Below are 26,676 nucleotides of genomic sequence, written 5' to 3' on the forward strand. Positions count from 1 at the left end.
TTCTAAACGGTCATTGAACCCTTGGATACTCTTTCACTTTTTAAAAAATATATATTATTTCTGTTTTTGCAGGATATTTAATCTATTCAATAAAAAAAGTGTACTGAATATGATTTATTTATTTACTTATTTAATTATTTTCCCTTCTATTTTATGTATTGCATTGAACTGCTGCTACTAAGTTAACAAATTTAACGTCACATGCCGGTGATAATAAATCTGATTCTGATTTTCAGGGTGTTCTGCACAAGGGCTCCCAAGACCCTTTGCATCTCAGATTTGTGGATTTTTTTTCCCATTTTGAAAATAGTCTGCATATTTATTTCTACTACCAAAGTTCATAAGCATGCATTTTCCAACATTGTATTTCAGTTGCCTCTTACTTGTCCATCCTCCTACGCTGTCTAAGTTCATCTGCGGCCTACCTGTTTCTTCAACACCACCTGTCCCTCCACCAATCTTCATATCATCTGCAAACTTGCAACAAAGCCATCTATTCCATCCTCTAAATCATTGTTGTACAGTGTAAAAAGAAACGGTCCCAGCACAGACCCCTGTGTAACTCCACTAGTCACTGGCAGCCAACCAGAAATGGACCCTTTTATTCCCACTCGCTGCCTCCTACCAATCTGCCAATGCTCTAAACATGCCAGTAACTTTCCTGTAATACCATGGGTGTTAACTTAAGCAGACACCTTGTCAAAGTCCTTCTGAAAGTTCAAATCTACAACATCTATGACATCCCCTTTATCGATCCAATGTGCAATCTCCTCTAATAACTCCAACAGGTTTGTCAGGGGAAGATTTTCCCCTAGTGAAACCATGCTGACTTTGTCCTAATATGTCTTGTGTCACCAAGTACTCCACAACCTCATCCTTAACAATTGACTGCAACTTCTTCCCAACCACTGAGTTCAGGCTAACTGGTCTATAATTTTCTTTCTGCTGCCTTTCTCAAAGAGTGGAGTGACATTTGCAGTTTTCCAGTCCTCTGGAACCATGCTTCTTAATGATTCTTGAAGGACCATTTCTAATACTTCCATAATCTCTGGCACTACTTCTTTCAGATCCCTAGGATGCTGTTCGTCTGGTCCGGGTGACTTATGTACACTTAGATCTTTCAACTTGTTGAGCACCTTCTTCCTTGTAAATTAACTGCACTCACTTCCCTTGCCTCACACCCTTTAACATCTGGCACACTGCTAGTGTCTTCCACAGTGAAGGCTGATGTAAAATACTCATTTAGTTCATCTGCCATCTCCATGTCCCCCATTATTATTTCACCAGCTTAATTTTCTAGTGGTCCTATATCCATTCTCATCTCTCTTTTATTTTTTACATACTTGAAAAAGCTTTACTATCCACCTTGATATTGTTTGCAAGCTTGCTTTCATATTTCACCTTTTCCCTCTTAATGATTCTTTTAGTTGCTCTCTGTAGGTTTTTAAGAGCTTCCTAATTCTCTGTCTTCACACTGATATTTGCTTTGTTGTATTCCCTGTCTTTTGCTTTTACATTAGCTTTGACTTGTCTCATCAACCACGAATGTACTATTTTACAATGTGAGTATTTTTTTGTTTTTGGAATACATCTCTCCTGCACCTTTAACGTTTTTCCCAGAAACTCATGCCATTGCTGCTCTGCTGTCATCCCTCCCAGCATCTCCTTCCAAATTACTTTGGCCAGCTCTTCTCTCTTACCATTGTAATACTGCTTCAAGTCTGCTAGAAGTGCTAACTCTGTATGAGAGCAAGCGATGAGGATCTGAGGTGCCCCGTGGACACATGGAGATTCGAAATGGACTACGAGGAACATGTGGCCAGCAGCAGAAGCTCCTTTGTAATTGGTAATATCTTTTCTGTTCTTTGACCGTTCCTGGAAGGTCAGGGAAACTTAGTAGGTATACTTGCAGCTATTGATAGTGTAAGTTCACATGTTCTTTTGTTGAGACGATAAAGGTACTTGTCGGTAAATGCGCACCTCTCTGTGCCTCTGTCCTGGGGTGGGGGGGGGGGGGGCGTGCCTTATTCTGATTGTTGAAATTCGGTTCCATTCTGATTGGTTAGTTTTGAAGCTGCAGCTGCTTTTCCCATTGGATAACTACTTAGTGTCCAGTTTCAAATATCCTGGGTATATAAAATAGCACATGATGATTGGGAAGGTATGCTCTGCACGCACTTTTAACTAAATCTGTTGAATGTATGTTTGCTGAGTATTCAGCTTTGTAATGTCTGTAACTTGGGGAAAATTAATGTTTGGTCAAATTTTTTTCCTTTTGTAAATAAATGATTAACATACCTATTCAAAGTCAGTGCATTTTCTGTCTTACTTGCAGGACCCGTAAACCTGATTCAATGTTACAGCCTCTCTGATCTTTATTACAAAGGGTGATTCTTGTAACAAGTATTAGGTCCAGAAGGCTACAAGGTAGAAGTGTTATTCCTTGCTGTAACAGTGCTGGAGGCCACAGGCCAATAGGTCAGATTGAATGTTAAAGTGGCATGCAACTGGAAACTCCACCTCCACCCCCCCAACCACCACATGGACTCAATGCGAGTGCTTCTCAAAATGATCACCCAATCTGCATTTGATTTCTCCAACGTAGAACAGACCATGTTGTGAATATTAGATGCAGTTCACGTGGTTGGAAGAAGCATACCAGTGAATTGATGCCTCACCTGCAAAGATTGTTTGAATCCCTCAGTGGAGAGGTAGGAAGAGAAAGGACAAGTGTTGTGTGACCTGTGAGTGCAAGGGAAAGTGCTTTGTGCCAATAGAAGAGTGGACCTGGGAGGGAAAAGAATGATCCCTGTGAAATACTGTAAGGGGAGGAGAAGGGATCATATGTCTGTTGGTAGATGGCTGGAATCTGTTGAATGTAAAGGCTGGAGGTTAGGACTGTAGCGGGGGTGGGGGGGAGTCTATCATTCTCTGCTGAAGGAGAGGAGTTGTGAGCAGGGGCATGGGAAATGGATGTGATGAGGCCAGAATTTCATAACATTTGCATTTGGTAATCTGTGATTCATGAAGAAGGGCAACATTTCAAAGGCACCTGTTCAGGAAGAGTCATCACCAGAGATGTATAAACTGACAAAATGGAACAGGGGGAGGGGTCTGGCTAGAAGAAAGTGGATAGAGAGTGGTAGGAAGAAATAAATTCACTGAGGCAAGATTAGATGTCCTGATGCAGGCTCTTGACCGAAAACATTGACTATCCACTTGTTTTCACAGACACTGGGTGACTTGCAGAGTTCTTTCAGGAGTTTGTGCATTTTTGTTCCAGATTCCAACAGCTGCCGTCTCCTGTGTCTGCTTGAAATGATGAGGCTGTCAGTGCAGACCTACTTGTAGATTCTGGGCAGGCACAGAAGTGAGCTGTGTGACACTGGAACACATTAAAGCCAGAGCAGGGGAGGGAAGATCCCCTGAGAAAGTGAGGTCCATAACCGGGAAACCATGCATCTTGCACTGTCATAGTGAGGCTCAAGTCCAGTCTGAGGGACAGCACCTCATCTTCTGTCATGGCATTTTGCAATCTTCCAGACTTGATACTGAATTCTGTAATTTCTGGTAATTTACTTCCTGACTGAATCAGACATCCATCTGTGATATTGGTTAATCTTGTTTTTTTTATTTTATGATGGGAGAAGAAAACATGCCCAGTGTAATGTGGCGTCTTGTCGTACTGCTCTGCACTTCATAATTCCTTTTTTTATTTGTCTATGCTCTATTTGCTCCCAATCATGCATTGAGTAGAGAAATTTGTTTACAACTTATTCTCTTAATTACTCCACGTGTACCCAATCAGAGACATTCCCCCATCTTAACAAACTTCTTTTGTCTTCTTCCCCACTCTGATGAAGGGTCTTTAGCCTGAGACATTATCTCTGTTTATCTTCCTACATATGTGGCCTGATGTGCTGAGTATTTCCATAAGACAGCCTTTTCATTTTAGTTTGTGGTAGATAGTTAAGTTGTGAAGATGTTGTCACAGTGATATACAGAAGTACTTTGATAGATTAAGCAAATGGGCAAAGATTTGTTAAAGGAGTACAGGTTCTCCCCAGGTTATTAAATAGGCATCCGTTAGTCTCGTGAGACCATGGATTTGCACCTTGGAAGGTTTCCAGGGTGCAGGCCTGGGCAAGGTTGTATGGAAGACTGGCAGTTGCCCATGCTGCAAGTCTCCCCTCTCCACACCACCGATGTTGTCCAAGGGAAAGGCACTAGGGCCGCTACAGCTTGGCACCGGTGTCGTTGCAGAGCAATGTGTGGTTAAGTGCCTTGCTCAAGGACACAACATGCTGCCTCAGCCAAGGCTCAAACTAGCGACCTTCAGATCACTAGACAAACGCCTTAACCACTTGGCCATGCGCCAGGTTATTACATCCCATATACAGAATTGTGTTCTTGGGAGATTTGTCAGTTGCAGCGGAGAGCAGCACCAAAGGGAGGGGCCTACACCAATCGAGCAATCGGGCCATGTTCCCCCCCCCCCCCCCGCTGTTGGTCTTACCAATGAACCAGCAAGTAGCATTACAGTATTCTTGCAAAGGGGTCTTGCAATCACAAGAAAAATGTTCAAGACAATCATTTACACTGGTTGTTGGACCACACGCTGCTTCCGACACCTTCAAGTTCCTGGGTGTCAACATCTCTGAGGATCTATCCTGAGCCCAACTTATTGGTGCAGTTATCAAGAAGGCAAGACTGTAGCTATATTTCATTATGTCTGAGGATATTTCGTTGGTCACCTAGAACACTCAAAAACTTATACAAGTGTACCGTGGAGTGCAATCTGACGGGCTGCATCATCTGGTATGGGGGTGGAGTGCTACTGCACAGGATCAAAAGAAGCTACAGAGAGTTGTAAAATCAGTCAGCTCCATCATGGGTACTAGCCTCCATAGTATCCAAGACACCTTCAAGGAGCAGTGCTTTAGAAAGGTGGTGTCCATCTTTAAGGACCCCCACAGGGCATGCCCTTTTCTCACTGTTACCATCAGGAAGGAGGTACAGAAGCCTGAAGGCACACACTCAGTGATTCAGGAACAGCTTCTTCCCCCCTGCCTTCTGATTTCTGAATGGACATTGAACCCAAGAACAGTACCCCACTTTTTTTTTTACTGTTTTTGCACTATTTTTAACTTATATATACTTACCGTAATGTATTTATTTTCTATGTTTATCATGTATTTATCAAGGGTGGGAGGCAGCAGAACGGAAACTATAGACCTGTTAGCCTGACATCAGTGGTTGGGAAGTTGTTGAAATCGATTGTTAGAGACGAGATTATGGAGTACCTGGAGGCACATAACAAGATCAGCCAAAGCCAGCATGGTTTGCTGAAAGGAAAATCCTGCCTGACAAACCTACTGCAATTCTTTGAGGAAATTACAAGCAGGGTAGACAAAGGAGATGCAGAAAACGTGGTGTACTTGGATTTTCAGAAGGCCTTTGACAAGATGCCGCACATGAGGCTGCTTAGCAAGATAAGAGCCCATGGAATTACAGGGAAGTGGGTGGCGCATTGGCTGATCAGCAGAAAACAGAGAGTGGGAATAAAGGGATCCTATTCTGGCTGGCTGCCAGTTACCAGTGAAGTTCCACAGGGGTCGGTGTTGGGACTGCTGCTTTTTACGATGTATGTCAATGATTTGGACTGCAGTATTAATGGATTTGTGGCTAAATTTGCCGATGATACAAAGATAGGTGGAGGAGTGGGTAGTGTTGAGGAAACAGAGATCCTTCAGAGAGACTTAGATAGTTTAGGGGAATGGGCTAAGAAGTGGCAAATGAAATACAATGTTGGAAAGTGTATGGTCATGTACTTTGGTGGAATAAATAAACAGGCAGACTATTATTTAGATGGGGAAAGAATTCAAAATGTAGAGATGCAAAGGAACTTGGGAGTCCTTGTGCAAGATACCCTAAAGGCTAACCTCCAGGTTGGGTTGGTGGTGAAGAAGGCGAATGCAATGTCGGCATTCATTTTTAAAGGTATAGAATATAAGAGCAGGGATGTGATGTTGAGGCTCTATAAGGCACTCGTGAGCTCACACTTGGAGTATTGTGTGCAGTTTTGGGCTCCTTATTTTAGAAAGGATATACTGACATTGGAGAGGGTTCAGAGAAGATTCACGAGAATGATTCCAGGATTGAAATGATTACCGTATGAGGAACGTCTGGCAGCTCTTGGGGTTCAGGAGAATGAAGGGGGATCTCATAGAAATCAGTAAAATAGCAGGACAGGTAGTTTAATTGGTTAAATGATAAATGGGATTTTTTTCCCTCTATTTCTTGACTTAGAATGTTAGAACAGCATTGTTATGCTAGAATTGTTTGGCCTTATCTTAATCATTCTGAACAATTCTGACCACCACATTACAGATAAATGTCATTTCACTGGAAAAGATCCATATCAGAGTTACACTGTAGTGTGGACTTGAAAAGATCAAAGTTCAAAGTGGATTTATTATCTAAGTATGTGTACAACCCTGGGATTTGTCTTCTCCACAGACAGTCACATAACAAAGAACACCATGGAACCTGTTCAAAGAAAAACATCAACAAACCCCCAACACTAAAAAAAACAAATGGCAACAAGAAAGAATGAACAAAAACACAGAATATAAAAACACAAAATCAAATGAGTACAATTGAAAGAATCGAGGAGAGAGAGAATATGAGATATATCATAGATATACATGATATATCATGAAATATATATCAAATGAGAAAATCACTCAATCGGCCTAAAAACACACCATCAAACTGTAGATCACAGGCTCCAACAGTACCTGAACCACATTTAAAAGAAAAAGATGTAAAACAAGTGAAAGAAATAGTTTCATGGACCTTCTGGAAGACGTTGCCCATGATAATGTTGTTCACTGGTGTCACCTTGATATAGGTTTGAGAAAAGATTGTGTGGGATACAATAATTTGGAATTCTGGTTAATTGGGCTATTGGTTAATCAGGGCAGCAGCTAATTTGGGATATCTCTTAAAGAATGAAAGTGAATTGAGAAATAACCAGGTTCCCTTCATTTATTTGTGACACTATGCCACTTAATTGGGACAGGAGACTGTTGCGAGTTTCTAACTTTTGTCAGTTATGTGCAATTGTGTGACCATTTAACCCTACACTGTGCTTAGAGCAAATAGTTTTTAAATAGTCACACTTGTGTGTGCTTGTGTTATGCTACCCATTTGGGCTGACGGATGCTGATTTAAAAAGTAGTGATGTTTGAAGCGCAAACGTTGCCCTTTTACAGGCAGTATAGTTTGTCAGTGATAGTTGGCAAGAAATAAGCAGTAAGACAATTCAAAACTATTTTGCTCACTGCAGTTTCAAACATTCAGATTTGGAGATACCAAAAGTGGCTGGGAGTGAAAAGGAAACTATTTTACTACTTCAACAAATTGGGGCCTATGAAGTAATTGAAGTTATCAAAAGTCGCCTTGAACAATGAAGATGAAGATTTGGAAGATGTAATTGTCAAAAGCATTGTAACAGGACACCAAGGTGGGAAATATGAGGATGAGGAAAGTGATGGTGATGATGCATCTGAACTTGAGCTCGTGACTATAAGGAATGCCAGGAAATTTATAAACGTAAACACGAAGAATTCTGCAGATGCTGGAAGTTCAAGCAACACACATCAAAGTTGCTGGTAAATGCAGCAGGCCAGGCAGCATCTCTAGGAAAAGGTACAGTTGACGTTTCAGGCTGAGACCCTTCGTCAGGACTAACTGAAGGAAGAGTTAGTAAGAGATTTGAAAGTGGGAGGGGGAGGGGGAGATCCAAAATGATCGGAGAAGGCAGGAGGGGGAGGGATGGAGCCAAGAGCTGGACAGGTGATTGGCAAAAGGGATATGAGAGGATCATGGGACAGGAGACCCAAGGAGAAGGAGAAAGGGGAAGGGAGGAAAAACCCCAGAGGATGGGCAAGGGGTATAGTCAGAGAGACAGAGGGAGAAAAAGGAGAGAGAGAGAAAGAATGTATGTATTTAAATAAATAATGGATGGGGTACGAGGGGGAGGTGTGGCATTAGCGGAAGTTAGAAATTCATGTCACTGGGAGATCCTGCTTTCTTTGGCTGACAGAGCGTAGGTGTTCAGCAAAATGATCTCCCTCCCCCCCTCTGCTTTCCGCAGGGATCGCTTCCTATGCGACTCCCTTGTCCATTTGTCCCCCCAATCCCTCCCCAATGATCTCCCTCCTGGCACTTATCCTTGTAAGCGGAACAAGTGCTACACATGCCCTTACACTTCCACCCTTACCACCGTTCGGGGCCCCAGACAGTCCTTCCAGGTGAGGCGACACTTCACCTGTGAGTCGGCTGGGGTGATATACTGCGTCCGGTGCTCCCGATGTGGCCTTTTATATATTGGCGAGACCCGACACAGACTGGGAGATCATTTTGCTGAACACCTATGCTCTGTCCGCCAGAGAAAGCAGGATCTCCCAGTGGCCACACATTTTAATTCCACATCCTGTTCCCATTCTGACATGACTATCCATGGTCTCCTCTACTGTAAAGATAAAGCAACACTCAGGTTGGAGGTACAACACCTTATGTTCCGTCTGGGTAGCCTCCAACCTGATGGCATGAACATTGACTTCTCTAACTTCCGCTAATGCCCCACCTCCCTCTCGTACCCCATCCATTATTTATTTATATACACACATTCTTTCTCTCTCTCTCCTTTTTCTCCCTTTGTCCCTCTGACTATACCCCTTGCCCACCCTCTGGGGTTTCCCCCCCCCCGCCTTTTCCTTCTCCCAGGACCTCCTGTCCCATGATCCTGTCATATCCTTTTTGCCAATCACCTGTCCAGCTCTTGGCTCCATCCCTCCCCCTCCTGTCTTCTCCTATCATTTTGGATCTCCCCCTCCCCTTCCCACTTTCAAATCTCTTACTAGCTCTTCCTTCAGTTAGTCCTGACGAAGGGTCTTGGCCCGAAACATCGAATGTACTTTTTCCTAGAGATGCTGCCTGGCCTGCTGCGTTCACCAGCAACTTTGATCTGTGTTGCCAGGAAATTTATTGTTGGATTATGACACAACTTCATGCAAGAAGGCAATGAATGCAGTCCACCATGTGTACTAGGTGGCTATGCTAATTTTGTTCATTTACAGCTGATCAAAAGAACACGGCAGCAAAGACTAGAAGAATTCCTCTGTCTTTTAGGAATAAATACACGGTCTTATGCTACCAAAGTAGTATTGGTAGTATTCCAATTTGTTCAGCATTTATTTAAATAAGTAATTTGTTACTCGGTCAGTTGTCTTTTTTTAAGCCACACACACAAAATGCTGGAGGATCTCAGAAAGCAACATCTATGGAAAAGTGTGAACAGTTGACGTTTCGAGCTGAGACCCTTCATCAGGACCAAGAGGAATGCAACCTTGTCATTGGGTTTGTTGGCTTGCAGAGCTATGGTGGTTGGGGTCAGGTCTTAATGCTTTGGCTGTTTTGGCCGACCTCGATTCGAGTGAATGCTGTGTAAATACTGCCCATACACAATTATTGGTCGGCAAGATATAACCGATCGTACACTGCACACACTGTACTAAACCTTAATCCTAATCTTGGAGGAGATTAGGAATGGTGAAGCAAAAGTAACCTTTCCAAGAGGGTGAAATAGCTGGAAAGGGTTCAGACAACAGGATTTAAGTATCTGAGGCTGACGAGACAGGAGATGGGGAGGCCAAACCAAAAAAAAACAGCACTTGATGAAGTATACCATTGCTTTAGAGATAGAGTGGTCCAAGGCTATTCATGGGCAATGACAAAGCGATGAATGTACTTTTTTGAGAAATTGGGAACCTGTGCACTGCAGGCATAAGAAATTATGGGTAAATGAACACATGGTTCACCAAAGTACGCCATATTTTCAAGCATTGGTGGCTGTCTTGAGGTGCCAAAGGACCATGTGAAGATCTGGATGGGAAAAGACCTGAGGTAGGTGTTGTAATGTGAAGAAAGTCACTGGAGAAACACTGAAGCAAATGGATGCACAAGTGTTTTATTCAACAAATGAGACAATTTCTGCTTGACCCAATATTACATGACATTTTGTATGCTAAAGATCAAAGAACAATTCTATACCTACAAAGTATCTACAATGCCTCCTTTGAAAGGTGGGGGGGGGACTGGAGTAAGAGCTGGCAGGTGATAGGTGGATCCATTTGGGGGAGGGGTTGATAGGCCAATGAGGGAGAGGGGAGAGTTAGAATGATGTCAGAAGCGACGGGAAGTGACAAGGGACTGAAAATGATGGAATTGGACAGGAGAGGAAGGTGGAGCTTAGAACCTGTGGGAAGACTTTGTGGATGACAGGCGTACATACTGAACAAAGCCATTAATAACTACTTACCGTCAACCTTTCGATTCTTCAACCAACCAGCACAACCCCAACACAAATCATAAAGTCTAGCAACACTATGATCACTTTGCATTAAAATTAAATAATAATTGTGTTCTTTCTTGTGAACACTGCTCATATGATGCTCGTGCCTGTGATGTTGCTGTAAGATTTTCGTTGTACCTGGTCAGACATGTATTTGTGCATATGACAATAAACTCGACTCCGACAAGAAGAAAATCAAACAATCAGGGATTTAATTATACAATATTCAATATCATTGTTCACAATACCTAGGAAATGCCATCATGGAGCACCATTTTTATTATTTTACATCCTGGAACACATCAATGTCAATTAATTTCTTCCATTTTGCTCCAATACCTTTCATAAAAGGGACAGTTGCTGAAGGAACAGGGTGTCAGCAAAGGATCACTGGAATTATTAACCTACTAACCATTACACCTTTGAACTGCAGTAGCCGGAGCAAACCCACATATTCCACGGGGAGGATGTACAAACTCCTTGCATAGGGCGTTGGCACTGAACTCCACACCCTGGTGCCCCATGTTACATCTCTCTGGCTTCCTTTATTGTAGACTCCAGGGCAGTCACGCTCGATCCTATTATCCTCTTTACTTGGAAATACAACACTGATTAATCAACAGGTTAAATGAGACCATGGTACTAATGGGAGAAAACTGTTACATTTGTCTTGTGTGGCACTTCAAAGAGAATACATCACACAACTCAATGTGGGCCACAGCCTACGATCCAAGGACCATCATCTTTGAAGATAGTGTCTTCTCAAACATTCCACTGTTACTTTTGCACCCACCATTCCTCTCTCAATACTGACGTCCTCAGCGTGGTTCCCTCTTGTGATTTTTCCCATATGATGTCCTCCCAAGCATCCACACCTAGAATTCCTGTATCGGTTCAACCTCTTGGTGGCAGGGCTATTCCAGAGAATGCCAGGTCAAGGGCAGGGTAGATTTGCACACCAAACCAAACATTGCCACAAACCATAGTTTTGTTGTACGTTATTTTTAGTTTCTAGAGAAATTTTCATTGAAGTTTTTTTGACAGTTATAGACCCATTTAGCATTATTTTAATAATGTGGTCAGTATTTACTGTCTCCTCAGTTTCTCCACCAGTTTAAAGTTGTACTACCAATTCCAAAAATCAAGAGAATTATGCACATCATGGACTGCTGATCAGACACCATTCCTTCTGGAAAGTCACCTCCCACTTTTTCCAATGTGTGTTGTCATCTTTAACATTCCCCTTACGATGTTAGTGCTGAAAATTTGAAAATTAAGTTTGTCGTGCATATTGCAGTTATTGACTATTACATTTTCAGTTAACTTGATAAAAGGTTGTCCAATATTTTGAATAATTGCTGAACTTCTTATTTTCAGTTTTATAGATGTTGTAATTTTTATATTTGTGACAATTCTGATATTTTTAATCAACCAACTCATTTCCTTTTTTATTATTAAACATGATTTTATAGTATCTCTGTCTCTTCAGTACCATTATTTCCAGTTATATGCAGCTATACCATCCACAGAACCACAAGTTCAAATATTTCTTAATCTGATCAGTTAATCAATTATATCCTCACTCTGTCTTAAGTCAATGCACGGCATATCCAGGCTTGGACATTCTGTGTAAAAAGCTAAAGGTGAATTTCCAGCAATACACTTTATTAAAGTTGCTGGTGAACGCAGCAGGCCAGGCAGCATCTCTAGGAGGAGGTACAGTCGACGTTTCAGGCCGAGACCCTTCATCAGGACTAACTGAAGGAAGAGTTAGTAAGAGATTTGAAAGTGGGAGGGGGAGGGGGAGATCCAAAATGATAGGAGAAGACAGGAGCGGGAGGGATGGAGCCAAGAGCTGGACAGGTGATTGGCAAAGGGGATATGAGAGGATCATGGGACAGGAGGTCCGGGGAGAAGGAAAAGGGGGGGGAATCCCAGAGGATGGGCAAGGGGTATAGTCAGAGGGACAGAGGGAGAAAAAGGAGAGTGAGAGAAAGAATGTGTGTATAAAAATAAATAACGGATGGAGTACGAGGGGGCAACTTTGATAAAGTGTGTTTCCATCCCTCCCCCTCTTGTCTTCTCCTATCATTTTGGTTCTCCCTCTCCCCCTCCCACTTTCAAATCTCTTACGAACTCTTCCTTCAGTTAGTCCTGATGAAGGGTCTCGGCCTGAAACGTCGACTGTACCTCTTCCTAGAGATGCTGCCTAGCCTGCTGTGTTCACTAGCAACTTTGATAAAGTGTGTTGCTTGAATTTCCAGCATCTGCAGAATTCCTCTTGTTTGGTAAATTTCCAGCCAGAGGTTTGAAAGTCTGATCAATAACACTGCCAATGCCCATACGGGATTGCCCCAATACACACCAATGTGAATTCACCCAATATCTTTACGTGAAAGGAGAGTGATTCAGAAAATATGCTGTAAGTACTAAAATTGCATCGTACCTCTTTTCCACACTTAAAAATGATGAATGTTGGCAAAGATTTTACGTCTTTAGACTGAGTTACATCCTAAAAGAAAGACATTGGTAGAATTATAGGAAAGAGCACAGAAACAAGACATTTTGCCTATCGATATTTAGCTAATGTCCTGACCTAATTTAACATCACACAGTTCCTGGTTGCCTGTAATTTCATTCAATAAACATTCTAATTCCTTTTAAAAGACTGCCCCTGTTTCAATACAGTCTATAGTGAAAAATACGAAGTTGAGAACCTATCTATCCCCCTTCCCTTTGCTACATTTGGTCATTTTCTTAAAACCATTAAGATGTAACATGGGAAGCAGCAGCCAGAATGCACATAGCAAGCTCTCACAAAACAACATGGGTTCACTAGCAACTTTGATAAAGTGTGTTGCTTGAATTTCCAGCATCTGCAGAATTCCTCTTGTTTGGTAAATTTCCAGCCAGAGGTTTGAAAGTCTGATCAATAACACTGCCAATGCCCACACATGAGCAAGTAATCTGATTTAGAAATGTTGGTTGAATGATAAATATCGACCAAGAGCATTCGTGTACTTCTGCTCCCAGTGGACAGGCAGAGCTGAAAGACCACAGCACCAAGAAGGTATGGTCAAGGGAGGTGAAGGAATGCTACAGGACTGCTTTGAATGAGTGGATGGGATAATATCCGGCGACTCATCTTTGAATCTGAATGAGTTGTCACTGACTTCATCAAGACAATGAAGTGTGCCTTCAAGAACATGCAGTACTGTGCAAATATCTTAGGGACGTATAGGGTGCCTAAGTGTGGAGGATTTTGGCCAACTGGGTCGGGTGAATACCTTTGTAAGACTATACTATCTGTCTTGCCTAATGCCTGGAGCAACAGTGTATTGTGATACTGCCCTCTAGCCTACTGCTGTACACTGTGAGGCTACGTGACTTAATTGTGGAAGAAAATTCTGAATAAAAGGTTAAAGTATCTGAGTTGTTAACACCCTGCACTTTCCTTTAATTAGCAATTTGCCTAGTGCGATCTTAGTGCATAACACAGCAGCATAAACAAGATGGAGACAATGATGATCATAAATTGTAGGGAGGACCCTGTGGGCTGTCAAGTTTCTGACTAAATTAAAGAGTGTGTATGGTTTTTTGTCACCTGTCTGTTACTAACATATAAAACAAATTATACTTTTGTACTTTAATGACCTACTGGATCAAAGAATTTAATGAACCTTTATCATAAATAAAGACTCATCATTCTGCATGTTTGCACTAATCTATCTTAATTTCAAGGATGTTCTGACAACGCATCTGTGTGTCGTGCGCAGAAAAGAGATGGTCTCTGACATTTTCATGGGAATTAATAATACACACAGGATTGGCTTTTTAAACTCTGACATGTAACTAACATCTGTGTATGTGTGCGTGCGCATGCGCGCATGTATAAATCCACCACAAAACCATCACGGTGGGTTTCACAGCTCTACAGGTGAGAAGACAGTTGAAACGTCTCAACCCAAGCAAGGCTGAAGGACCGGATGGTGTCAGTACCAGGGTGCTCAAAGCCTGTGCCCCTCAGCTATGTGGAGTACTTCGCCATGTATTCAACCTGAGCCTGAGGCTCCGGAGGGTTCCTGTATTGTGGAAGACGTCCTGCCTCGTCCCTGTGCCGAAGACGCTGTGCCCCAGCGGCCTCAATGACTACAGACCGGTGGCATTGACCTCCCACATCTTGAAGACCCTGGACAGACTTGTTCTGGAGCTGCTCCGGCCTATGGTCAGGCCACACTTAGATCCCCTCCAGTTCGCCTACCAGCCCCAACTAGGAGTTGAGGATGCCATCGTCTTCCTGCTGAACCGTGTCTACGCCCACCTGGACAAGCCAGCGAGCACTGTGAGGGTCATGTTTTTTGACTTCTCCAGTGCGTTCAACACCATCCGCCCTGCTCTGCTGGGGGAGAAGCTGACAGCGATGCAGGTGGATGCTTCCCTGGTATCATGGATTCTTGATTACCTGACTGGCAGACCACAGTACGTGTGCTTGCAACACTGTGTGTCCGACAGAATGATCAGCAGCACTGGGGCTCCACAGGGGACTGTCTTGTCTCCCTTTCTCTTCACCATTTATACCTCGGACTTCAACTACTGCACAGAGTCTTGTCATATTCAGAAGTTTTCGGATGACTCTACCATAGTTGGATGCATCAGCAAGGGAGATGAGACTGAGTACAGGGCTATGGTAGGAAACTTTGTCACATGGTGTGAGCAGAATTATCTGCAGCTTAATGTGAAAAAGACTAAAGAGCTGGTGGTAGACCTGAGGAGAGCTGAGGTACCGGTGACCCCTGTTTCCATCCAGGGGGTCAGTGTGGACATGGTGGAGGATTACAAATACCTGGAGATACGAATTGACAATAAACTGGACTGGTCAAAGAACACTGAGGCTGTCTACAAGAAGGACCAGAGCCATCTCTATTTCCTGAGGAGACTGAGGTCCTTTAACATCTGCCGGACGATGCTGAGGATGTTCTACGAGTCTGTGGTGGCCAGTGCTATCGTGTTTGCTGTTGTGTGCTGGGGCAGCAGGCTGAGGGTGGCAGACACCAACAGAATCAACAAACTCATTCATAAGGCCAGTGATGTTGTGAGGATGGAACTGGACTCTCTCACGGTGGTGTCTGAAAAGAGGATGCAGTCTAAGTTGCATGCCATCTTGGTCAATGTCTCCCATCCGCTACATAATGTACTGGGTAGGCACAGGAGTACATTCAGCCAGAGACTCATTCCACCGAGATGCAGCACTGAGCGTCATAGTTAGGCATTCCTGCCTGTGGCCATCAAACTTTACAACTCCTCTCTTGGAGGATCAGACATCCTGAGCCAATAGGCTGGTCCTGGACTTATTTCACAATTTACTGGCATAATTTACATTTCACTATTTAACTATTTATGGTTCTATTACTAGTTATTATTTATGGAACAACTGTAACGAAAACCAATTTCCCCCGGGATTAATAAAGTATGACTATGACTATGACTATAAAAAAGGCTGCGACTGTTGTTCTCTGGCAGGGGCGTATCTACGGAAAATAGAGCCTATGGCAAGCACTGAAATTGCGCCCCTGTCCAAACATCTGACACCTATCTTTTAGATAACTTTACTATAATATCAGCTCAAAAATACAAGTCAAGCTCGTTAATCTTTTAATTAATAAGTTATGGCACTACATGAAAATTATAACTGCACCTCCCTTGCTTACACTGATGCAAATTGGTCTTTGATGTGATCAAAGTCAGTTTTTTCAGTTTCTTCTCTTTCTGCACTCAGCAGGGCAAGATCACCGAGTCTGCCTTGACTGATGGAGACTCTCAAATACAAAAGTATTAGTTTTAACTTGCTGAATGATCTCTAACCTCTCACAGCTGGCGATGGAAACTGGGATGGTTAGCATTATCTGAATAGCAATTCAAAGATTGGGGAGGATGCTCTCATCTCCATACTGAACAATAAATTCAAGAAGCTCTTCAGGTCTTGATATTTTGATGTTGACCCGTATTGATAGCAACATTCTGCAATTCAAAAGTTCTTCATATAGCTGCTGTCCATCAAGATCACAGCTGTACAATTCGCCCAGATTTTCGCACTTCTTCTTTAGGCCATTACTGTCGGCGCCGTAACACAGTCCCTCGACATTGAGAAGGAACCCAAACTTGGCGTCAGTGTTGTGCAAACAAGCGAACCTTTCATCCATTTCTCTGTGAAAACGGTCGAGTGTTCCCTTCATGATTCTTTCCATTTCCTCCTTAGCTGTTAACCCAGCGTCTCTCAAATTCTCATCAGCCATTCGTTTCTTTCGTCTCTGACGTCCTTCAACTTCAATATTCCATTCTTGACAGAGACCGACCTTCTTCGAGTGACTCACTGACCAACGCTTCTCTTTCATCATAAGAATGATCTCGGGGGGCTTTCAAATCCAGGGCAGCATCGTGGAAGTTCATGCTAGGATCCTGCAGCCTCTTTTGAATACGGTCAATGCGACTGAGAACCTTGTTCCAAAATCCTAGCAAAATCAGAAAACCATAACTCAACATGCAGTTGTACAGTTGCCTTGCGTCACTTCTTGTTTCACTGGTCTCGTTTTCATTGTTTATCACGTCCTGGAGAACTTGAAGGACTTGTTGATGGGCTTCACTGCTTCTGTCCTTGCACTCCACCTGGTTTTGGATTCCAACTTAACAATCATAGGCACGGCGTTTTTGAGTTTTTCCCAGTGCTGTGTTGAATGAGGGAAAAACATGTAGAGAGCTTCAATGGTTCCAAAAGACGTGACCATCGTTGTATCCTGCTTGGCTGCATGTACACCCACCAAGTTGAGTGAGTGATTGTCGCAATTCACAAACACTGCCAGGTTGTTTTTCTCACTTTATTCTTTGATGAACACCACTTCTGTGTCCAGCCATCACAGCAGCGTTGTCATGGGACTGTGACCGACAATCTGGTAGCTCCGTTTCATCCTTCTGTAGCTGTTTTCACGATATCTTCAACCAAGATCTCAGCATCCTTCTGGCTTATCTGGATAAAACCAAGGAAGGACACTCTAACATGGACTGTTTTCCTCTCAAAATTAACTTCCACATACCTCACTACTTCTGACATCTGCTCATGGTGTGCCTGATCAGGAGTTGAGTCGAATATGAGACCATAGTACTTGGCTTTAAGAATGCTTCTCAGTAAACTCTGGCGAACAGTGGATGCCATCATGTGGATGAATTCGTTCTGGACACCCGGTGAAAGATAAGACGTGGATCCAGGATGACTTTCCAAATGAGTGAAGTGCTCTTTTATGACAGGGTCAAAGATGGCCGATAGTTTCAGTAAGCCAAGGAAATTTCCCACATTGGAGTCATCGCCTAGCTGAAGTGTCTCCCTGTGTGCTCGCAAAGCCAGGTTCTGAGTTGCAAGGAATTTTATGCAGTGAAGGATTCTCGTCAAGATATCACGCCACTTCTGCTTTTCCTTCTCAATCCGTGACTGAAATACGGCGTTAATAACTCCTGTTTCAAGCTAATTTTCTTTCCATTTCTTTCAACTGTGTGAAGCATTCCGGATGATTCTTGGCATTTTCATGAACACTAATCCTTTCAGGTGCTTTCCACTGGTTGAATCCACCTTCCTGCTCCAATGAGGATTGATAGTCTGACCGGGAATAGAGAAGACAACAGACACAAAATGCAGACGTTTAGAAGGGGAATAGACCAGCCATGAGCGAGTCACTTCCTCACCACGGCCATTTCCCAATTTCCTCTTGAACCAAGTTTTGTTATTTGTTGGTAGGAAAGGCCCTTCACTGTTCTGGAAATATGTTGAACCCAGCTTTATTACTTCTGTTCTCAACGCGTCAGGCAGAATTGCTCTTCCAGTATTCTTGTCGAACTTCAGAAGTCCAATGTCATGCTGTTCAATCACTTCTGGTATGACAGTACTTATCTGACTTGACTTCCTCCTCGGCTTGTGACCCATTTGTAGTTGATCCACCTCCGGATTCTAACAAACTTGTAGCAGGTGCAGGTGACTCCATGGAACGTGTTGAACTACTTGTTCTGGGCTTTTCAAAGAAGGGCACGAAGAACTTGCTCGACTTCTTGGCTTCCTCCACCTCCAACTTTTGTCTTTTCCATCCTTCAGCTCCACTTTCCTTCTTTGAGAAGAAACGTTTCATGGTCTTCTTACACAATGCTCTGAAATAAGGCCGTCCTAGTGCTTCTCACCCATGATAATCAAAGACAGATCATACAACTTAGATACACTATAGTTGTGGGCTCAGTTCTAACCCTGAGGCACATCACTCACCACTGATTGCCAACCAGAGATATGACCAATTCTCTACTTTCTATTGGCTAACCAATTCTCTATCCACGCTATTTACCCTTAACTCTATGCATCCTTATCTTATGGATAAGTCTTTTATGCAGCAGCTTATCGAACGCGTTCTGGAAATCCAAGTAAATATCGTTCATCCATTCCCCCCATCCACTGCACTTGCTATATTCTCAAAGAACTCCGGTAAGTTTGTCAAACAGGACCTGCCTCTGCTGAATCCATGCTGCGTCTACCTGATGGATCCACTTCTTTCCAGATGCCTCACTATTTCTTCTTTAATGATAGTTTCAAGCATTTTCCCAACTACACAACTAACTGGTCTATTGTTCCCTGTCTTCTGTCTACATCCTTTTTTGAACAGTGGCGTGACATTCACCTTCTTCCAATCTGTCGGGACCTGCCTAAGGTCTAGAGAAATTTGGTAAGTTATCACCAAAGCCTCAACTATAATCTCTGTCATTTCATTCAATACCCTGGGAGGCATTCCATCAGAACCAGGGGACTTGTCTATCTTCAGGCCCACAATATTGTTCAGCACTACCTCTTTAGTGATAGCTATTGTAGTGAGGTCCTCGCCTGTCATTGCGTCTATGTCATCTCCCTTCAGCATGTTAGACATATCCTCCACCGTGAAAACTGACACAAAATAGTCATTCAATGCCTCAGCCATTTCCTCATTACACAATATCGATTCCCCCTTCTCATCTTCCAAGGGATCTACATTCACTTTGGCCACCCTTTTCTGCTTTATATAATTATAAAAACTTTTACTATTGATTTTTATATTTTGTGCTAGTTTATTTTCATAATCTACCTTGTTTCTGGATCACTCGATTTTTTGTTGCTTTTTAAAGCTTTCCCAATCTTCCAGTTTCCTACTACTCTTGGCGATTTTGTACACACGAGCTTTTCGTTTGATGCCTTCCTCTATTTCCTTAGTTATCCATGTCTGGCTCTCCCCACCCTTACTGTCCTTGCTTTTCACTGGAATATACTTTTGTTGAGCATGTGAAAAAAATTTCTTTGCAAGTCTTCCACAGTTCCTCAACCATCCCAGCATATAGCCTGTGTTCCCACTCTACCCTATCCAACTCCCCCCTATCCCATTGTAGTTTCCCTTGTTTAGGCATAATACACTGGTTTTAGATCAAACTATTGCCCCTTCCATTTGTATGAGAAACTCAAGCATACTATGATCGCACTTTCCAAGAGGACCCACAACTAAAAGATTGCTAATTTTAGTTCAGGGGCAATTAAAGATGGACAATAAATACTGGCATTTCTGACAACATCTATCTCATAAACAAGCAAAAATCAAAGTCAGACCACCCTATCAACCAGTTAATGCAGCAATCATTATGGTGATAGGATCTTGTTGCTACAATAATGAGGAACAGTTCCTGATTTAAAAAGATTAAAAGGAGACATCTAAGATATAAACTAAATGCACAAGGATCAAATATTTGGTACAAATGGGCTGTTAAACAACAATTAGCTGAATTCCTTTCAATTCACAGAGTGCCAAGGGTACTGCACACTTATCACAAGATTGCAGCATATTGGTAATGTCTGTGGGTTCAAAGGCAGCTTTTGTCATTCAGCAACATTACACCATGAGTCACAAATTCTCATCTGCCAGTACTCACAACAAATGTTGGTTTAATCATTTTACAAGGTTGACACCAAGTCGCGAAGAAATCAACGACAAGTAACTTGTCGCCAGCCTCCTGAAGCTTGGCAGTGAACTCACCCTGAAAGATAACAGAAACAGGTTATTCTGGTTAAATTAAAGCAAAGAGTTCCAGAAATTCTGATGGTGCTCGCTACAATATTTGGCTCTGTGCATCCTGTGACCTTCAACGTTAATGGGTGATGTACTTAAAAGGGTACTAGTCACTTGGGATAATTGTACCCGAAAGAGAAGATTCTCCTTCAGCAAACAACGAATTCTACATTCATCTCTGAAATGATTGGGAGCTAAAACTGCCCTCTTTGAAAGTGAAACAAGAAGATTTTTTCCTCATGAAGATAGACACTTTAATATCAAATCCACACATCGGTAATACTTGGCTGGTCATCCTATAATCATTTTTTAAGCCAATGCATAACTTCGAAAAATGTTTTCATTTAAAGGCACAATGAATTTATTAGCCCGATAACACTAAGTAGAAATAAATGCTTGTGACAATTGTATTTTCTGCATATAATTTTATTCATAAACTTATTTCAATTATAATGTTAAGAACTGAGTCCAAGCAAACAATGGTATATTGACCATTTTCATTCTGTAGATACACACACACACAGACACACACAGCTGAAGTGCCGAAGACGTTTGCATAGTACAGTTCAGGTGACCCCCGCTTTTCGAATGTTCGCTTTATGAAACCTGTTACGAAAGACCTACATTAGTTACCTGTTTTCACTAACAGAAGGTGTTTTCACTGTTACGAACAAAGCAGTGCGCGCCCCGAGCAGCCAAGCTCCTCCCCCGGATTCGGAACTGCATTCTAGCCGGTATTGCTTAAACACGTGCCTGTGAGCAGCCATTAGCAAGATGAGTTCTAAGGTATCGGAAAAGCCCGAAAGAGCTCGTAAGGGTGTTACACTTAGTGTAAAACTAGACATAATTAAGCATTTTGATCGTGGTGAACGAAGTAAGGACAAAGTGAGTTTGGCTTGTGGAAGTTGACGAAGAAGATGTTGAAGAGATTTTGGCATCCCATGACCAAGAATTGATAGATGAAGAGCTGATGCAATTGGAAGAGGAAAGGATAACAATCGAAACCAAATGCAGTAGCAAACGGACCAAAAGTGAAGTCGTCCAGGAACTGAATGTGAAGCAACTGCGTGAGATTTTCCCTGCAATGATTGCAGAAAAGTACGACTTTAATTTTGAAAGGGTACGTAGCTTTAGGGCATATTTGCAGGATGGCTTGAGTGCTTACAAAGAACTCTATGATAGAAAAATGCACGAGGCTAAGCAGTCAAGCATACTGTCGTTTTTCAAGCCTTCCACATCAACCACAGCAGACGACAAACCTCGACCTTCGACATTGAGACAGGCAGAGATAGAAGAAAATGACCTGCCTGCCCTGATGGAAACAGACGACGATGAGATGACACCCCAGTGTCCCACCACCCCAACCCCTGGACTGCGGAGAATGCAGCAGTAGCCGGGAAGCACACAACACATCTTTAAGAAAAAAACCCGAAATAAACAAGTTAATTAATAAGGTGCCGCCCGGCACGTAATTAATTAGCTTGTTTATTTCGGCCTTTTTCTTAAAGATGTGCTGTGTGCCTCCCGGCTACTGCTGCACCCCTGCATGCTTCGCAGATTGGTATTGGTTCACTGCCTGGAGGTTGGGGACCACTGCAGCACCCCAACTTCCGATGACTCAGCCTAACACACCATCATCAGTGTGCTCGGTGCTGTCTTCCCGATTCCGGTAAGTGATACTACACTGTACACACATTATTTCTACTTTATATAGGCTATGTATTTTTATGTGTTATTTGGTATGATTTGGCAGCTTCATAGCTTAAAAGTTACTGGAGAGGGTGTTTCTGCCGAAAGCGCTTGCGTGAGATTTTCGTCACGGTGGACAGTGTGGCAATGATTGTTGAAAAGTATTTCTACTTTATATAAGCTGTGTATTTATCATATCATTCCTGCTTTTACTATATGTTACTGTTATTTTAGGTTTTATGTGTTATTTGGCATGATTTGGTAGGTTATTTTTGGGTCTGCGAATGCTCACAAATTTCTCCCATATAAATAAATGGTAATTGCTTCTTCACTTTACGACATTCTGGCTTACGAACCGTTTCATAGGAAGGCTCTACCTTCGGATGGCGGGGGAAACCTACTGTATTTGTCAATGTGGAGCGGAGAGCGAGTTTGTATGTCTGATGGAAGGAAAGGATGTCGGGAATGGCGGGGGCGGATCCCCGCTGGAGGGGTGAGGGACAGTGGCAGAGGAGGAGTGTCAGGGGCAGGGGGAGTGTCGTGGGTGCAAACACACTCATCCCGGAGTCACCAGGCAAGGTTAGTTGAGTCCAAACAATTGGTTTATTGATCATTACAGAATATCTCTCCGGTGCTTCCTGCTCCCTCCCTGTGGTAAACCACATATATAGGTTGTAACTGGGTTACCTGTCTGGACACGGCCCTCTGCTGACTGCCCCTGTGGCTCCTCCCACAGACCCCTGAATAAAGGCCTTTGAGTCACTGGTCCTCCCTCAGTCCAGGACAGACATACAGTATGGACGTGGATCCATTATTAATAAAAACCTTTCAGTATTTACTCTACTTCCAGTCTTTTGGAGTAATTGATAGTGCATCAATTTTATTAACAGTAAAATGGATCCACATCCATGTTGTATGTCTGTCCCGGACTGTGGGAGGAGCCGTGACTCAAAGGCCTTTATTCAGGGGTCTGTGGGAGGAGCCACAGGGGCAGTCAGCAGAGGCCGTGTCCAGGCGTGTCCAGACAGGTAACCCAGTTACAACCTATATACATGGTTTACCACTCTGCCCTCTCCCCAAAGTTGAATTGCTCCCTTCCCACCCCCAGAAAACATCCCATATCATAATCAAGTTCATCATCACTGAATCTTGTTTTTATTCGCAGCCACAGTACAATGCAATACATAAAATTACCAGAGTACTGTGCAGAAGGCTTAAGCACCTTCGTTATATATGTGATATCGTCATAAGTGACATGGATTGCTATAGCGGGGTGAGATTTAGTCTCACAGTCTGGGCTGCTCGGATATCTTCTGTCTCTTTACGAAAGACATTCCAACATGGTAGATTGTCAGGGTGAGGCGCAGCAGGTAACCCAATCACACCCTCTGTGAATCAGCAAAGAAAATATATATATGGGAGGTCATTTTTGCAGTGCAAAAGGGAACTGTGATGATTTTCACAATCAGACGTTTTCACTTCTACACCGCACCCAGCCACTGCACTTCTTTCGTAATTACCCACAGTAAAACGCTCTGTGGAAAAATACACCATCGGGCAAGTTCATGCCAGCGAAATGTGAGGTACATCTTTCTCAGTTGCACCAGGTTCACTTTCTGCCCTACTGTTATAACAAAAAACCTCTACTGTGCTTATTATCTCCGTTGATCTTAATTTTTTTTCTTCGTATCACTTCCGGAAGTTTATTGGGACATTTTGCGCCATTAAAGCTACATGTAAAGCTAATTTCCATCCTTGTAATAAAAATAAAGTTGAAATCTTGGAGAAGAACTGCCGTAAACTATTCCCAATAATCCAACAATTTTGTTCAAATGGAGGGTGAAAGAAGTACAGGCAACAACCAATAAAAAGCAAAACAGAGTTTAAACGGAGAACCCTACAAACCTACAAGTACAGACCGCGGAAGAGAATCTGCATTCTTCAAAACAACTGGGTGGTCGGAAGTTAATTCAACCACCACTTCTTTCATTCATAAGAGTCCTGAACATAGTAAAACGCCAGAGAAAGAGTCGCCCAGAGTCAGGAAACAAAATATTACGGCACGACATCAAATGCCGGCGAGAAAGATAGACTTGAAAGGACGAGGTCAGAGCAAAAGATCCGGGAAGGAATCTCAGAACCTGCCATCTCTTCAAATGGCGCACTACTTCAGTCGAGGATTATTAGGAAGCCCTGTTATATTTTAAAGTTGTATGGTGGGAGCTCGTTGACAAACCCAGTTCACGTGCAAATATTTTAAAGAAAGGCACAGGAACAACATGAGAAGTGGAGGTGATCCAAAAGTATTCTCAGGACAGACTTCCCGCTCAGCTTTCTGTAGTCAATGTTTAAAAAGTAAACGCACGGCATTCCTATGAGTTAAAAATGCAACATTTTACAAACCCGTATTAACAAGCACATCCTTTTCATTGAAATACATCACGTGGTTAGTTACTCGGTTTAAGGAAAATGCATGATGAACTTAAAAATCACTAGTTTAAAATAACCCTCAAAAATCTTACATACAAAATGAAAAGTTACTTTCAAGCTTACCTCACTCTGAAGTTCGAGCACAGCCATTGTTTCTCCGAGTCTTTCCTCTTGTCTAGGGCTCTGTAACTTATACTCGGGAAGAGTGAGAGGAACACGTCTATTTTTTTTGTAATTCAAATTTTCATTATTATTTATTCTTATTTTACAAAGCAGCACAACATATCATAAAGCAGATACAGTACAGCACATTTACATAGCCATCCCATGACAGGAAGACAAATAAAACTTAGAAACAGAAGTAAGTTCTAATTTAAGTTTAAGTTAACATACAACCAAAATTGATCCCACACGTCTTGCACCTTTCCCTCTGTCATGGTCCGGTCCGCGAAGTCCACATTCCAGTTCATGGTCTGGTCCATCGATTCCTTATTCTGAGTTTTCCTGTTTTCCCTTGTTCCATTGGGTGCCTAATTGAGGCATTTTGGGCTGGCATATAAATAACTTTCAACCAAGGATTCCCTGTTGAATTGTTCCCTTCCCCTTCCTTCTGAAGCCTTGCCTGTATCCTTGTCAAGTTCAACTGCTGGAGTGAGACTGGAGCCTTGCCATGCCAAGATAAGGAAGTATCTATCATTGAGTTTGAAACCATCTCTTTGTGTCCCCATGTTTAGTGTCTTTGTCAAGGAATAGTCCTGGCCCTAAGTCCTGTTCCTGTGTTCCAAGTTCCAGGTGCTCTGTTCCAGTCCTGTCCAAGTCAAGGCTTCGTGTCCTCTTCCAGCCTAGGATCGTCCCCTGGGATTGTCCCCTTCCAAATCCTCGGCAGTTTACCTTGGCAGTTGTCCTGGCCCTGCATCCTAGAAGGGGTCCTGGCCCTGCGCTCCAAGGAGGAGTCCTGGCCCTGTACCCAAGGGCCTACCAAGCCGAGTCCAAGAGCTGAGCCAAACCTAGTCCAAGAACCTCGTCCTGCCCTGGAATACCTCATCCAGTCCATGTCCAAGGCTCTGTGTTCCTGTGTTCCAAGGCCAAGTCCAGGTGCTGTGTTCTAGCCCTGTCCAAATCTGAGCTTTGTGTCTTCATCTAGTTCTGATGCCTCGCCCAGCCTGGTGATGGAGGTTCCCTGTCCTGTGCTGGAGTACCTCATCCTGTCCTGTAGCCACGTCCTGTCCTTGCCAAGATCCTAGTCCTGAGTCCTAGCCTAGACCCGGGTTCTGGTTCCAAGTCAAGACCCAGGTTCTGAGTCCCAGCCAAGACCCAGGTTCCGGGTCCTTGTCCAGACTCTGGTTCCGGAGTTCTGAGTTCCTTGTCCAGGCTCTTCCTTCCTAGTTCCACGCCTGGGTCCCTTGTTTCTAGCCCAGCTCCTAGCCCAGGCCTTGAATCCTAGTCTCGTCCAGGACCTGTGTCAATGTCTCGTGTTGTTTCTTCCTTACTCGCCTTGCTATCTTGATAAACCTCGTCCTGTTCCTAGCACTTCAGTGCCTGCGTCTCGCATTTGGGTCTGCTCCCAACGCCCCCTTGTGACACCCTCACTGTTAATTCTTCCACATGATGAAATCTTAATCGTTTCCTCAGTCCATTCCTTCACAATGGGACATCTGGGTTTTTTCCAGTTTTGCAATATAATTCTTGCAACTGTGATGAGACCCACCTTTAAAATAGTAAATGTGTCATTGTTTACATTAGGTATCATTGTCCTGTTACCCAAGAGACAAAGCTGTGGGCACAAGGGCAGTGTGGAACCTGACCAATTCCCCAACAGATCAAGAACTTTACACCAAAATAGACGAACCATGGAACACTCCCAAATCATGTGAAAATTTTCATATTTTCACAGGAACACGCCTATTGATGCAAAAGGAAGCCCGCCTTTTCTCCATAACTACAGGAACTGTGAATAATAGAGCCGATTCCCCATTGGCTTGTAAATATTGTAAATTAACATGTTTCCCCAGGATATCAGAGGCC

Source organism: Mobula birostris, chromosome 5, assembly GCF_030028105.1.
Source record: "Mobula birostris isolate sMobBir1 chromosome 5, sMobBir1.hap1, whole genome shotgun sequence".
NCBI classification, from domain to species: Eukaryota; Metazoa; Chordata; class Chondrichthyes; order Myliobatiformes; family Myliobatidae; genus Mobula; species Mobula birostris.